This window comes from Artemia sp. Qi Xiang Cuo, chromosome 17, assembly GCF_049724085.1.
Source record: "Artemia sp. Qi Xiang Cuo chromosome 17, ASM4972408v1, whole genome shotgun sequence".
Lineage (NCBI taxonomy): Eukaryota > Metazoa > Arthropoda > Branchiopoda > Anostraca > Artemiidae > Artemia > Artemia sp. Qi Xiang Cuo.
The window spans coordinates 40,064,950-40,078,085 of NC_142810.1; the positions used below are offsets into that span (position 1 = coordinate 40,064,950).

At 36.9% G+C, this 13,136-nt stretch overlaps 1 pseudogene; it reads left to right on the top strand.

Annotated features, from left to right (window-relative positions):
* Positions 1-4,114: 4,114 nt before the first annotated feature.
* Positions 4,115-12,788, top strand: LOC148942192 (uncharacterized; annotated as a pseudogene).
* Positions 12,789-13,136: the final 348 nt, after the last annotated feature.

Here is a 13,136-nt window from a genome sequence, read left to right on the forward strand (position 1 = left end):
TCCGAAAGCAGATAGAATAGATATGGGCCTATAGTTGGACGGATCTTTTATATCTCCCCCTTTGTGTAGTGCAATGACACGGGCGGACTTCATACATGAAGGAAAGATACCATTCTTGAAACAAAGATTAATTATGTGCACAAGAAAATTTACTATACTAGGCATAATCGATTTAAGCAAGTTCGTAGAAGATCCGTCGATTCCTTCTGAGTGTCCATTTTTGAGTTGATGAAATACAAGCATCAATTCAGCAGACGAGACTGGAGTGAGGAATATGGATCGGTCAGTAGAAGAGGGTAGAAAACTTTTGAAATCAGCAGAATTTGGCGTTGATTTTTGGGATGCCTCTTCCGACGTCTTTTCACCTATTTTAGCGAAGTGCGTGTTGAGCATGTTGGCGACGTTAAGTTTTCCTTTAACAGCTGTATCACCACCTGGGGGCATCATTTCGTCCGGAAAAGAATTTAACTTTTTTTTGCCGATACAATCGTTTATTAATGTCCATACCTTCTTAGGAGATCCATGCGCGCTATTGAATGCCTTCAAATAGTAGAGTTGTTTAGCAGACCTGAGAGCTTTGGTTAAGCAATTTCTGTAAGCTTTAAAAAAGGCTTGATTTGTTTCATCGGGATTCGATAGATATATTTTATACAGCCTGTTATTTGATTGGATCGACCTTAGTAGTCCTCGTGTAACCCAAGGCTTTTTAGATCTGTTGTAACGTCTTAGACGGGTTGAAGACATCGGACAAGCCACATTTAGTGCTGTGGTAAATTCGTTGACAAAATACTGTGAAGCTTGATTTACATCCTCGCAGTCTAAGCACGGAGAGGGGTCAATTTTAAGCAGCAGTTCATTCAACCGCTGAACAGATGTAGCATCAAGCCTTCTAGTTGTTTTGATCGGAGTCGCCGTTTGTCGCCCAGTTTTTATCTCCATCAAAAGCATAAAGTGGTCTGACGTGTCATCGATAATAATATGACACGAATCAAATTCCATATTCAGAAAAATATTGTCGATTACCGTTGCTGTCGAGCTTACAACTCGAGTTGGAATACGACAAGCTGGGAGAAGCCCCAGCGAAAGAAAAGTGTCAGAAAATCAACAGCTGAAGGCGAATATTGTGTAGATGAAAGATCATGACCAGCATTACTTATATCAATATTAAAATCCCCAATGTACATAATCTTCCGACTTCGCTCGATTGCGATCGAAGAAAACGCTTCCAGCTTACTTATGAAATGTTGCACCGAAGAGCTAGGCGGTCTGTAAAACAAACAACACAACACTTTTTCACTACCAAAATCAAGCTCGACAACCAAAAATTCAAACAACATTTCTTCATACATAGAATCAAAATCCGAAACAATCCTGTAAGTAATATCATTATGAATAAAAAAACCAAGGCCTCCTCTCGATCTGTCATTCCTAGTCTTAGAAATAAAATTGTAACCTTTAATATTCGCTTGGTGACTAGTTGACTCATTTAAGAAAGTCTCACATACAGCTAATAAATCAACTCGGTAGCATGGAAGGAACGAAGATAAATGGTCCAAACTACTCATCAACCCGCAACAGTTTAAACTCGCCAGCCTCACACTACCAGGAGAAACATGTCCGTTAATCTCATTAGGGAGTAAATATTTGTTAATAGGGAGGGATCTAATAGAATTATCATATTCATCATCCAAAAAACCACAATCTGCAGAAATTTTTATTAAATCTAATGGGTCTCTCTCAAAATCTCTCAACCCACTCGATGCCCCATCACCAGTAGAATTAATCATAATCATTTTGACTTACCAAACCGTCTGGTGGGAGTCTGTAGTGATGCGGCAATAAATCATCAACCAAACCTTGATGTGGAAGAGTACGGCACGTCTTGTGAAATATCTGATCTTCAACTGAAAAAAACACACCAACAAAAAACACAACCTTTTTTCTAGGCCTTTGTAAAATATAAAAAAAGAATAGCGACGATGAAGCATAATCTGGCATGGCAGACTTAACAAGTCGAAGTCGCATTGAGCACTGAACACAATAAGAAAGAAAAAAACAAAGAAAATAAAAAAAACAACACTGACTAGTGGTCATTTTCCCAATCATGACACACACCAACAAAATGACCTTGTTTTATCTCTCGATCGCGGACGTAATTCATTAAACAAATAAAACAAGTAATGGTCCGCGTATACACTACAAACACACTAATTAATCATGTCCCAGTTAGAAGAATCACTTTTTTTCACTTCTAGCCATAAATTAATACCCCTGTGACGCAGTCTGGATGAAACGATATGTTTCGACTCTTTCATTTCTTGTGCTTTCGAGAGTAGGGAGTTTCGAATCATGTTGAGAGCAGGGGGCAGGTCTGTAGAGATTATAATCCCACTACCTCTTAGCTTTTTAACATTGTTCATGATCGACTGGACATCACTCTCCGAGCTTAGTGAAATAAATACGGGGGACTCCTTGCGTCGGCTATTTTGCTTGCTGCGCCTATTTGTGATGTTTGCAGCCTTTGAAGAAATCCGATAGCACTTAGTCATAGATATGTCACTAGTTACACCCAGCTTTTCGCTAACTAATTTAATGACGCTATCTTCAACTTTCTTGTTAGGCTCTTCTGCCGGTAAACCATGCACAATAAGGTTCAGACGGCGATCTTTCACGTCGATAAGTAGTAGCTGTTTTTCCAGGGCCTGGTACTTGTCGACATACTCGACGATAGTTTTCTCAAAGTTATTAAGCCTCACATCTCGGCCGGCAGCCTCTGTTCTCAGCGACGCGATCTCAGAAGTAATTCCGTCAAGCTTATTATTTAATTCTGTCTGCGTAGCAATAATAGAATCTAGTTTTCCGCTCAAAACTTTTCTGAACTCGTCGAACGATTTTTGCGTAACATTAGCCATGATAAATCTCGATTATAAATCCGCTTCGGGAGGATTGGGGATTAGCAGTTCATTCGAAATAGCATCAAAAGGGACTTACTGGCAAGGGGGTGTGTGAATACCCCCCGCTAACCAAATATAACACGATTAAATCAGCTCTTGACTCCTACAGGCAATGCATCAAACAGGTTTGGTCAATTAACTATAAATAATTCAAGTTCAAAAATGTTGATTATGATAAGTCCATAGGGAATCACAATTGAGTCTTACTGTATAATGAGATTATATCCAGACTTGATTCAGTTGACTATGATAGGTCCGTAGGGAATCACAATTGGGTCTTATTGCATAATGAGATTATATCCAGACTATATCCAACAGAGGTGTTTACAGTATGAACTCCCAAACAAAACTAAAAAAAAAAATAGAAAACCTTTAAGAAAACTTAAAGAAAAACCTTTAAGTATTTCGTCATAAAAACAAAATCCTTAAAGGATTTTTCCAAAATCCTATGTGTCTGAACATAGCATTAGAGGTGGAAAGTGCGCCCGAATTTTACAGTGCAGTGTTGCCACCTTCTTTACTGATTGAAAATAAGCCAAAATTAAAAAGCAGTTTCCAGAACTGAACAGACAATTACGCTGCGATAAAGGGGAGAGGAGAGAAGTAAGCAGAAGAGGGGTGAGAGAGTTGTCTGCAAGAGCCGTGGTACCCTCTGGGCTTGCCCCTTAAATTGCGGGGACAAGGTAGACAGCCTTCAACCATTCCCTTACTTCTCTCGTAAGTAACGACCTGCCTGACCTTGGACTGTGATTTCAGATATGCTTGCGTGATTTGTCGTGGCGATTGCAAATTATCGGTATATATATTTGCCGGTACTGAACTTTGTTGAAACATGCCTAAGGCATCAGGATATTACGAAAGATTCAGTAATCAACACTGGAGCCAAGTTCTATACTCGTGAAACAAATTCGTGAAGCGCATGACGAGCTGAATAATATTGTGGATGCATACGATGAAAATCTGTTGAAAGATAGAAGGTCCAAATTGGCCGTGATGTGCTGTTCAGCGACATGTATGACACGGTGAAAACTCTACGGAACAATAGTGAGTTTAATGTCAGGTTCACGATTTGGAAAATTTCTGAAATACCCCGTATCCCACAGGATGTGATCACATCCATGACGGTCCACGTAAACGAGTGTTCCGAAAAGCTAGAAACAATGATTGATCAATGCAAAGCTGCTCTACCCCAGCTTTCTGACTGGCCCCCGCTCCCAGCACCTGAAAAACTGCTCAATCGGTTGTTCATTAGTGGTTTAGCCCCTGAAAAGACTGAGTTGTGTTCAAATCAGAAACGGTTTATCGAAGAGTTTATTACCCCTGAACATGTGCAGAGGATTCAGCAGACGAAGTCTGGCTTAGTGGCTTATATCAAAACGGACCCTGCTGCTCAAGCCCTAAGTGATTCGTTATCCAAGATATCTGATATTAAAGTGAAATACCAGAAAGAAAAGTTCATGGCTGTTGCAAAATTCGTTCTACCGGGTACTACCCCAGAAGAGATAATTTCCGGTAACCCCAATGTCACAGAAGCTAAAAGATACGGGAATTCACAGACAGTTCGACTTGCGTTTGCTGATGCATCATCACGTGACAGGGCTATACGGCAAGGTATCTATGTTGAGTACACCCATCTCAAAGTAACAGCGTTTAAGAAATCCCAAAAAGGTGCTTCAAGTGTCAGCCGTTCGAACACTTGGCTCGAGAATGCAGCAGCTAACCTTGCTGCCCCCACTGTGCTGGCCCCCATGAATCGACAAGAGAAGCCCCTTGTCAATCGAACAGTGTTAAGTGTGCCCTCTGCCCCAACGGAAAGAACGAGCACCCAAGCTACAGCCTGTTCTGCCCAGCTGTAAGAAAAGCTATGAACAAAGCGCCTCAGCTTCGAAAATGAACAAGCTAAAGGTCTTTTGCCGAAACATCTACATTCCACTAAATTTGTGTGAATTAACGCCGCTGAAAACTATATGCTTGCCCTTTAGTAGAAGCTTAAGATAGTCTAAAAGATCGTTTTCATTACTTCTTTAAAAGATAATAGCTGATCTTTAAGGTCTTAAACATAGTTTAAAAACCGTGCTATTGTATTATCCTAATTGATATATAATTTCTTGTCTTGTTTGTGCCTGATTCTTTCTATTAAGCTCTTGTTTCTGTTTCCTTCAGTCCAGCCGTTTTATATCAAAGCTGTTTAATAAAAAAAGGAGAAAACCCTATTACAAGAAAATGAGATAATAAACTTTTCATTTTATTTTGTTAATTTACTTACATCCAGTCGGTAACTGAGTGGCGACGCAATAAAATCTCTCAGATTTATTATAGCGTAGAGATAGCAAAATTTTGCAATATGTAGCTTTTTGATATATTAGCTTTTTTTTTTTTATTTGCTTTCAAATACATCTTTGTGCTTGCGTATTAATATTTATAATTCAATCGATATCCTTGACATTATAAATATTGGATTAATTTTTAAGATGGTTTATGGGCGATTCTAGAGACTGATGACTTAAGTCACATTTATATTAAATGTCACTGTAAATTAACTAAGTACCTCAAACTGTGCGATCTCCATTAAAAATTTTCCAGCTGCAGCCATGACAGAACAACATTTGAAATCTAATTATAGTGGGAAATCTATATTTTTGAGAGTTTTTTTTTTTACCCTAGGTCCATAGATCAGCATTTTTTGTGCAAAAACAGTAATTTTTCACTTTTTGTCGTATTCATCTATTGTTGTTGACGTTCATGCGGAATGCAAGTTTAATGGCTGCATTGAACTCAGCCGCTGAAACACTATTTTTTTTTATAGAAAAACTTCTTTTTTATCCAACCCCGCGAATCTGTTTTTGCCATTCATGTTGCAAAGGATGAGTAAATTGGTTCTCATGATTCCTGCATACTCAATGAGGTCTGTGTTAGGCGAAAACGAGCTGTTTGAACCAAGGATTACTGTTTATTTAACTTTGTCAAATCTGTCCTTTTTTGTAACTTGCTTAGTGAAACGCCCGATTCAGATTACCCAAGGGTGGCTGTATTCATTATTTTCCATCCAAGTTAAGGATCGGGTATACAAGGTATATAGCGACCCATATAGTTAGAATCTTAATTGCTAATTTAGAATTAGGGTAATAGTGCTTCCCTGTTCTTATAATAAATATTTTCAGTCATTGCAATGAAACACTTATGGTACCCTCGGAATGACCCATGCTCCTTGTAATCTTTCAAGCCTCTCTTATTGAAACTGGCTATTTTTCTATGATTTGGTCTCAGATTTGTGTTGCTTTTCACATCTCATAAAAATAGGAGACGTTTCTTCCAAAGAATGAAATATGTTTTCAAACGCTTTTAATTCTTGTTATACTTTGAGTAGCCATTTAAAATGCTTAGCCTTTTTCAGGTCAAATTTTCAAGAAAACCTTTGGTTTTCCGACGATTTACTATTACATAGCTGGTTTTTTCTCCCCCTTTCCCACTTGCATCTCTCAGTCCTAATTCCGCGGAAAATATGGATGAAAATTCGCAATCTATAAGCAGCAGAAGTTCCCAACCTCATTTGTGTCATTTTCCTTTATTTCTCCGTGCCTTTGAGCCCAAAATTAGATATTTGCATTATAAAGTTATGCTAAAAATTTATATACCTCAAAAATGTCACGGCTGGAAGCAAAAAGCTTCAAGGACTGACTTACTAGCTGCTGAAGACTTCTTGAACAATCATTTTTATATTTAAATTTTTATTTAAATATTATCGGGGTTTGTGTCTCCCTAAAATTGTTTCTCTTATTTCTTCCAGACACGCATATAAAGAGGGGAAAATTGAAAAACATCCTTTTTTGGATCAGCAGCCTGAACCTGTTAAGATGGAGCTTCCATCAGAACTGGTCTGTGGACTTTGCAAGGATTTACTCCAAGATGCAGTTCTAATTCCTTGCTGTGGTGACTCCTATTGTGATGAATGTAAGTGATGTCTTAAATAGAATAACATATTGACCAAATTTTGTGTACCAGTATTATAGCTTCTTAGTGATAGTTTTATTCATGGAAGGAACTAGGTTTTTAAGCCTTGCCTATGTAATATAGCAAAAGTGGCAATTTTATCCTGTTAATATATATAAAGACGGTTATAATTTTTCAAAAATACAAGAAACTTTTTCTAGTAATAATAAAAGTCTAAATATTCCGGCTTCAGCCCAGAAATAAAAAAAAAAAAACAGAGAAGAAAAATCAAAACACACTGATCTAAAATAAGCGAAATATAAAGAACGGGGGGGGGGGAAGAAAAAAAACCTATATAAATGCAAAATGAGAGCAAAAGAAAAGCAAAACTTATGTCTTAACTACTTCCGGTCTTCAACTTTTTAAATGCGTAAGGCAACAAGGCAGGAGCAATCAGAATGCTTTTCTGAGAATTGAATCTAGCTAAATGAGATCATATATGCGCTATGTTAAAATAATTAGAATTAAACACAGGTCGAGAAAACTTTAATGCTGCTAGATTATAATAATTTTGCTAGAATCAATTGTCAGAAAGACATCCTGATTAGCTTCGGCACCCATATGGGGTGGGGGGCTACATCCCCCCTGGCTGAATGATGCTGCCTTATGTTGTATATTTTTGTTATGAGATTTCTATTCTACAGCATTGAACGTGCCGAGTAGACCAGGTAAGCCCCCCCCCTAAAATTCAGCTTATCGGAACTCATGCTGATCAGTACTGCCTTGTTTGCCTCGTACATATGGGATAAATAGGAGGTTGAACAATAGAAGTTATTAAGATCTCGGTTTTTCTTTAATTTTTTTTGTATAGTGTTTTTATTTCTTTTTCTCCCTTGTCTTTATCTTTTGATTCTTGTAGGCAAGTTTGTTCTAATTTTGTTTCTTTTTTCTGTTAATAAAGGCTCACAAGGCCGGCGACCCGGCTCAATGGTAACCGAAACTCTAGAAAACGGTCATTTATGATACCAATAGATATATCAAAAGAATCAGATTTCAATGCTAATTTCAAATATATAACTTTCATTAAGTTTAGTGCTACCCATCAAAAGTTACGCGCCTGAGAAAATTTGGCTGATTTTCAAAAAAAGGGGGATAGACCCCCTAAAAGCTATGGAACCTTAATGAAAATCACACCATCATATTCAGCGTATCAGAGAACCGTACTGTATAGTTTTCAAGCTCATATCTGCCAAAAAATGTGGAATGTTACATGTTTTGTCAGACGAAAGGTCAAGGATGCGTGTTTATTTGTTTTTTTTTTCCCAGGGGTTATCGTATCGACCCAGTGGTCCTAGAATATCGTGGGAGGGCTCATTGGAACGGAAATTAAAAGTTCTAGTTCCCTTTTTAAGTGACCAAAAAAAATGGAGGGCAACTAGGCCCCCTCCCACGCTTATTTTTTTCCCAAAGTCACCTGATCAAAATTTTGAGATAGCCATTTTGTTCAGCATGGTCGAAAATATGATAAATATGTCTTTTAGGGTGACTTAATCTCCCGAAGTTCCCAGAGGGAGGGCTAAAAGTTATGAACTTTACCCAATGTTAACATATAGTATTGGTTATTGAGAAGTATACAGAAGTTTTAAGGAGGTTTTTTTTCTGGTTGGGGGTGGTAAGGGGGGGTCGGTGGTTATGTTGGAGGATCTGTTCATGATGGAAGTTTTCATGGGGGAAGGGAAATTGCCATGAAGGGGGCGCCGGACTTGCCAGCATTATTTATTGGTTATTGGGAAGTATAGAACCATTTTCAGGAAGGATTTTTTCTGGGGGGGGGGGCTAGAGGAGGGGGTTAATCTGGAGAATAGGGCCGTGGAGGATGTTTCTTTGGGGTAAGAGACATTTCTATGAAGGGGGCGCCGGATTTCCAAGCATTAGAAATTAAATCGATTATTAGACGATCAGAAATTAAATAAAAAAAACAAGTTTTTTCAACTGAAATGTAAGAAGGAATATTAGAACTTAAAACGAACAGAAATTATAAAGTATGTGAGGGGGTTCTCCCCCTAGTCAACAACTCGCTCTTTACGCTACAGTTTTTTTTAGTGCTTTCAAAAGAGCTATCTATTCTAATTAAACGGCCTTTGTGATTCAGGGGTTTTGTGAATCAAATTTTTTTTTTACTTTTAACGTAAAGAACGTGGTATTGACAAAGGGGAGAACCCCTTCATATACGTAATAACATATACGTAATAAAAAAAAACAATAAAAAAAGAAGCGATACGGCTCAATAGGAATCGAGACTTTTAAGAACAAAATTTTGATGTCAATAAATGTATCAAGAGAATGTGTTTATAATGCTGATCCTAAATATATAAATGTTATTAAGTTTAGTATTACTCATCAAAGACTACAGGCCTGAGAAATTTTACTCGATTTTTTAAAGAGGGGGGAACATCCCCTACAAGTGAAAGAATTTTAATGAAAATCACACCGTCAGAATTCAGCGTATCAGAAAACCCTATTACATGGGTTTCAAGCTCATATCTGCAAAAATCTGCAACTTTGTATTTTTTGCCAGAAGAAAAATATACGAATATAGAAGTTAGTTACGTAAGTTAATTTGTAAAGACATCCATTTAGCAAAAGAAAAGTAAAATTTTTATGCAAATAAAAGCTGCATTAACTAAAAAACGATCAGAAATTAAATAAAAAAAACAAGTTTTTTAAACTGAAAGTAAGGAGCGACATTAAAACTTAAAACGAACAGAAATTATTCTGTATATGAACGCGGCGGCCCCCTCCTCAACGCCTCGCTCTTTACGCTAAAATTTGAATCTGTCTCACCACTTTATCTTTTAAAACAATAAAAACTTTAGCGTAAAGAGTGAGGCGTTGAGGAGAGAACATTCCCTTTCATATACGGAATAATTTCTGTTCGTTTTAAGTTTTAATGTCGCTCCTTACTTTCAGTTAAAAAAACTTGTTTTTTTTATTTAATTATCGGGAAAGAGAGGCATGTTTGACCTTTAGCGTCAAAAAAGGCCAAGAGCATTCAAGTAAAGCCTTAAGGGAATGCTATGGAGAGCTCAAAACATGATATTTGCATGCTGTTTGTCAATATAGTATATTTCAAGAATGACTCAGAGTATCAAATTAGAGCTTTCAGAGAATGATGAGGGGAATCATCACTTGACCATAAGGCAAAATTCGCATACTACTACTTATACTACTGCTACCGCTACTACTACTACTACTACCGCCACTACTAATAAGGCTACTACAACTATTAACTCTGTTTCAACAACTACCAAGGCTGTGGATATTGAGGTAAAAATTTCAGAAAAAGTTGATAGGGAAGTTGAACTAAAATTTCTCAGGAACAGCTTATAGTATTAACTTGAAGCTTTCAGTGCATGTTGAGAGGAATTTAGAACTAACCAAAGATCACTATTTACATACTGCTACTACTACTACTGCTACATCTGCTGCCGCTAGCCTACTACTACTACGACGACTACAACTGCTACTACGACGACTACTACTAATAATACTCCTCCTACTGTGACTACTACTTTAACTAAGACTGAGGGTATGAAGGAGAAAATTTCAGGGAATATTGAGGGGAAAATTGAACTAAAAAAAAAAACACTGAGTATATGGAGGTTGTTAGAAGGGCATGTGAGCAGTATCTTACAAGCAGCTTGGAATATGAAGTTGAGCCTTACAGGGCTTTTTGTGGGGGATGTTGAACTAACCAAAAGGCAATATTTACATGTTATCATTACTACTTCTATTGTTACTATTACTGCTACAAAGGGTCAATGTGAAAAGAAGGATTGAAAAGATTGATAAGATCTTAGTGACTAAAAGTCGACATAATCATCTCGATAGATTGAATTAAAAAATGTTTGCCATATATGAGACAAAGTCTAAATTTGAGATGAGAGGGGGGGGGGAGGGTGACTATTAAAATCAGAATATACATTTTTTGTTTAGGACGCCAATATTCTTACTTTTTTTTAGACAATGTTTAGAAAATAGTCCTGTGTAGCACTCGGGAATAACTTAGGAAAAAGTTATTTCCTTAAGTGCAGATGCAACCTTTTACTTTCGTGCATTTTTTCTGAATTATTCACTACTATGGCAATTTAGCTCACTTTCATGGAAGTGAAGGACTTGCACAGCTGTCAAGGTGAAATCGAAGTGTCACATTTTGATTGAGATGTCAGAAACATGATTGACCAAAACAATTGACGAGGAACTAATGGATAGCTTCACTTCTCACATCGTGATATCTGGCATATATATTTATTTTGGAATATATTATGCTTACTATCGCGAAGGTAACAGTGAGGTATGAGCATGCAGTGGATATTGGAGTGCTGTAGTCCCTTCATTTCAAGGAATTCTCTATTTCCCATTTGATTTTGGGGTGATCAACTGGGGTGATCAACTACAATTAACTCTGCTACCCCTTTATAAAATAATATCCTTTCAAACTACCCTTTCAGTGATGATGAGACAAATAGAAATATAATGTCAAACATCGTATTCAATATATTGATAAATAGCTTTCAGTTTCGTGAATTTTTTCTTAACTGTTCTATTTATATTACAGTTAGGTCCAAGTTCGCGAAACTGACGGATATTTCCACCATTCGAGGTTCAAATTAAAAGCCACAGTCAACAGCAAATAGTAAAAAGAGAGATGGCAACGACGAAAAGGTAGAAGGAACTAGATCGTTCAGGTCTTAGTAACTAAATCCAAACATATTCTTATCAACACTATACATTAAACTTTTTTCATTGACACTCAAGCTGACGAAATGAAGGACTTACACAGATGTCAAAGTCAAACCGGAATATCACACTTTGATCGAGATGTCAGGAGTCAGCTAGAAAGAACCTTAGATTTATAATTTTAAATAATAAGTCAATGGAAAGAACCAATTATTTAGGCACCAGGGAATAGCTTCACTTCTGACATCGTGATATTTGGCATGCATATTTGTTTAAGAAGATATTATGCTAACTCTCGTGAAGGTAGCAGTGAGGTACCAGCATCCAGGAGATACTAGAGCGTTGTTGTGCGTTCATTTCAAGAAATCCTCTATTTTCCGGTTCATTAACGATGAGATAAATGAAAACATAATGTGAAGCACTAGAATCTACATAATGATAAATATCTTTCAGTATCGTGAATTTCTTCTTAACTGTTCTATTTATATTACAGTTAGGTCCAAGTTCGCAAAACTGACGGATATTTCCACCATTCGAGGTTCAAATTAAAAGCCACAGTCAACAGCGAATAGTAAAAAGAGAGATGGCAACGACGAAAAGGTAGAAGGAACTAGATTGTTCAGCTCTTAGTGACTAAATCCAAACATATTCTTATCAACACTATACATTAAACTTTTTTCATTGAAACTGAAGTTGACGAAATGAAGGACTTACACAGATGTCAAAGTCAAATCGGAATATCACACTTTGATCGAGATGTCAGGAGTCAGCTAGAAAGAACCTTAGATTTATAATTTTAAATAATAAGTCAATGGAAAGAACCAATTATTTAGGCACCTGGGAATAGCTTTACTTCTGACATCGTGATATTTGGCATGTATATTTGTTTAAGAAGATATTATGCTAACTATCGCGAAGGTAGCAGTGAGGTACCAGCATCCAGGAGATACTAGAGCGTTGTTGTGTGTTCATTTCAAGGAATAATCTATTTTCCAGTTCATTAACGATGAGATAAATGAAACCATAATGTGAAGCACTAGAATCTACGTAATGATAAATATCTTTCAGTATCGTGTATTTTTTCTTAACTGTTTTATTTATTTTACAGTTAGGTTCAAGTTCGTGAAACTGACGGATATTTCCACTATTCGAGATTCAAAATAAAAGCCACAGTCAACAGCGAATAGTAAAAAGAGAGATGGCAGCGACGAAAAGGTAGAAGGAACTAGATTGTTCAGCTCTCAGTGACTAAATCCAAACATATTCTTATCAACACTATACATTAAACTATTTTCATTGAAACTCAAGTTGACGAAATGAAGAACTTACACAGATGTCAAAGTCAAATCGGAATATCACACTTTGATCGAGATGTCAGGAGTCAGCTAGAAAGAAAAAGAGATTTATAATTTTAAATAATAAGTCAATGGAAAGAACCAATTATTTAGGCACCAGGGAATAGCTTCACTTCTGACATCGTGATATTTGGCATGTATATTTGTTTAAGAAGAT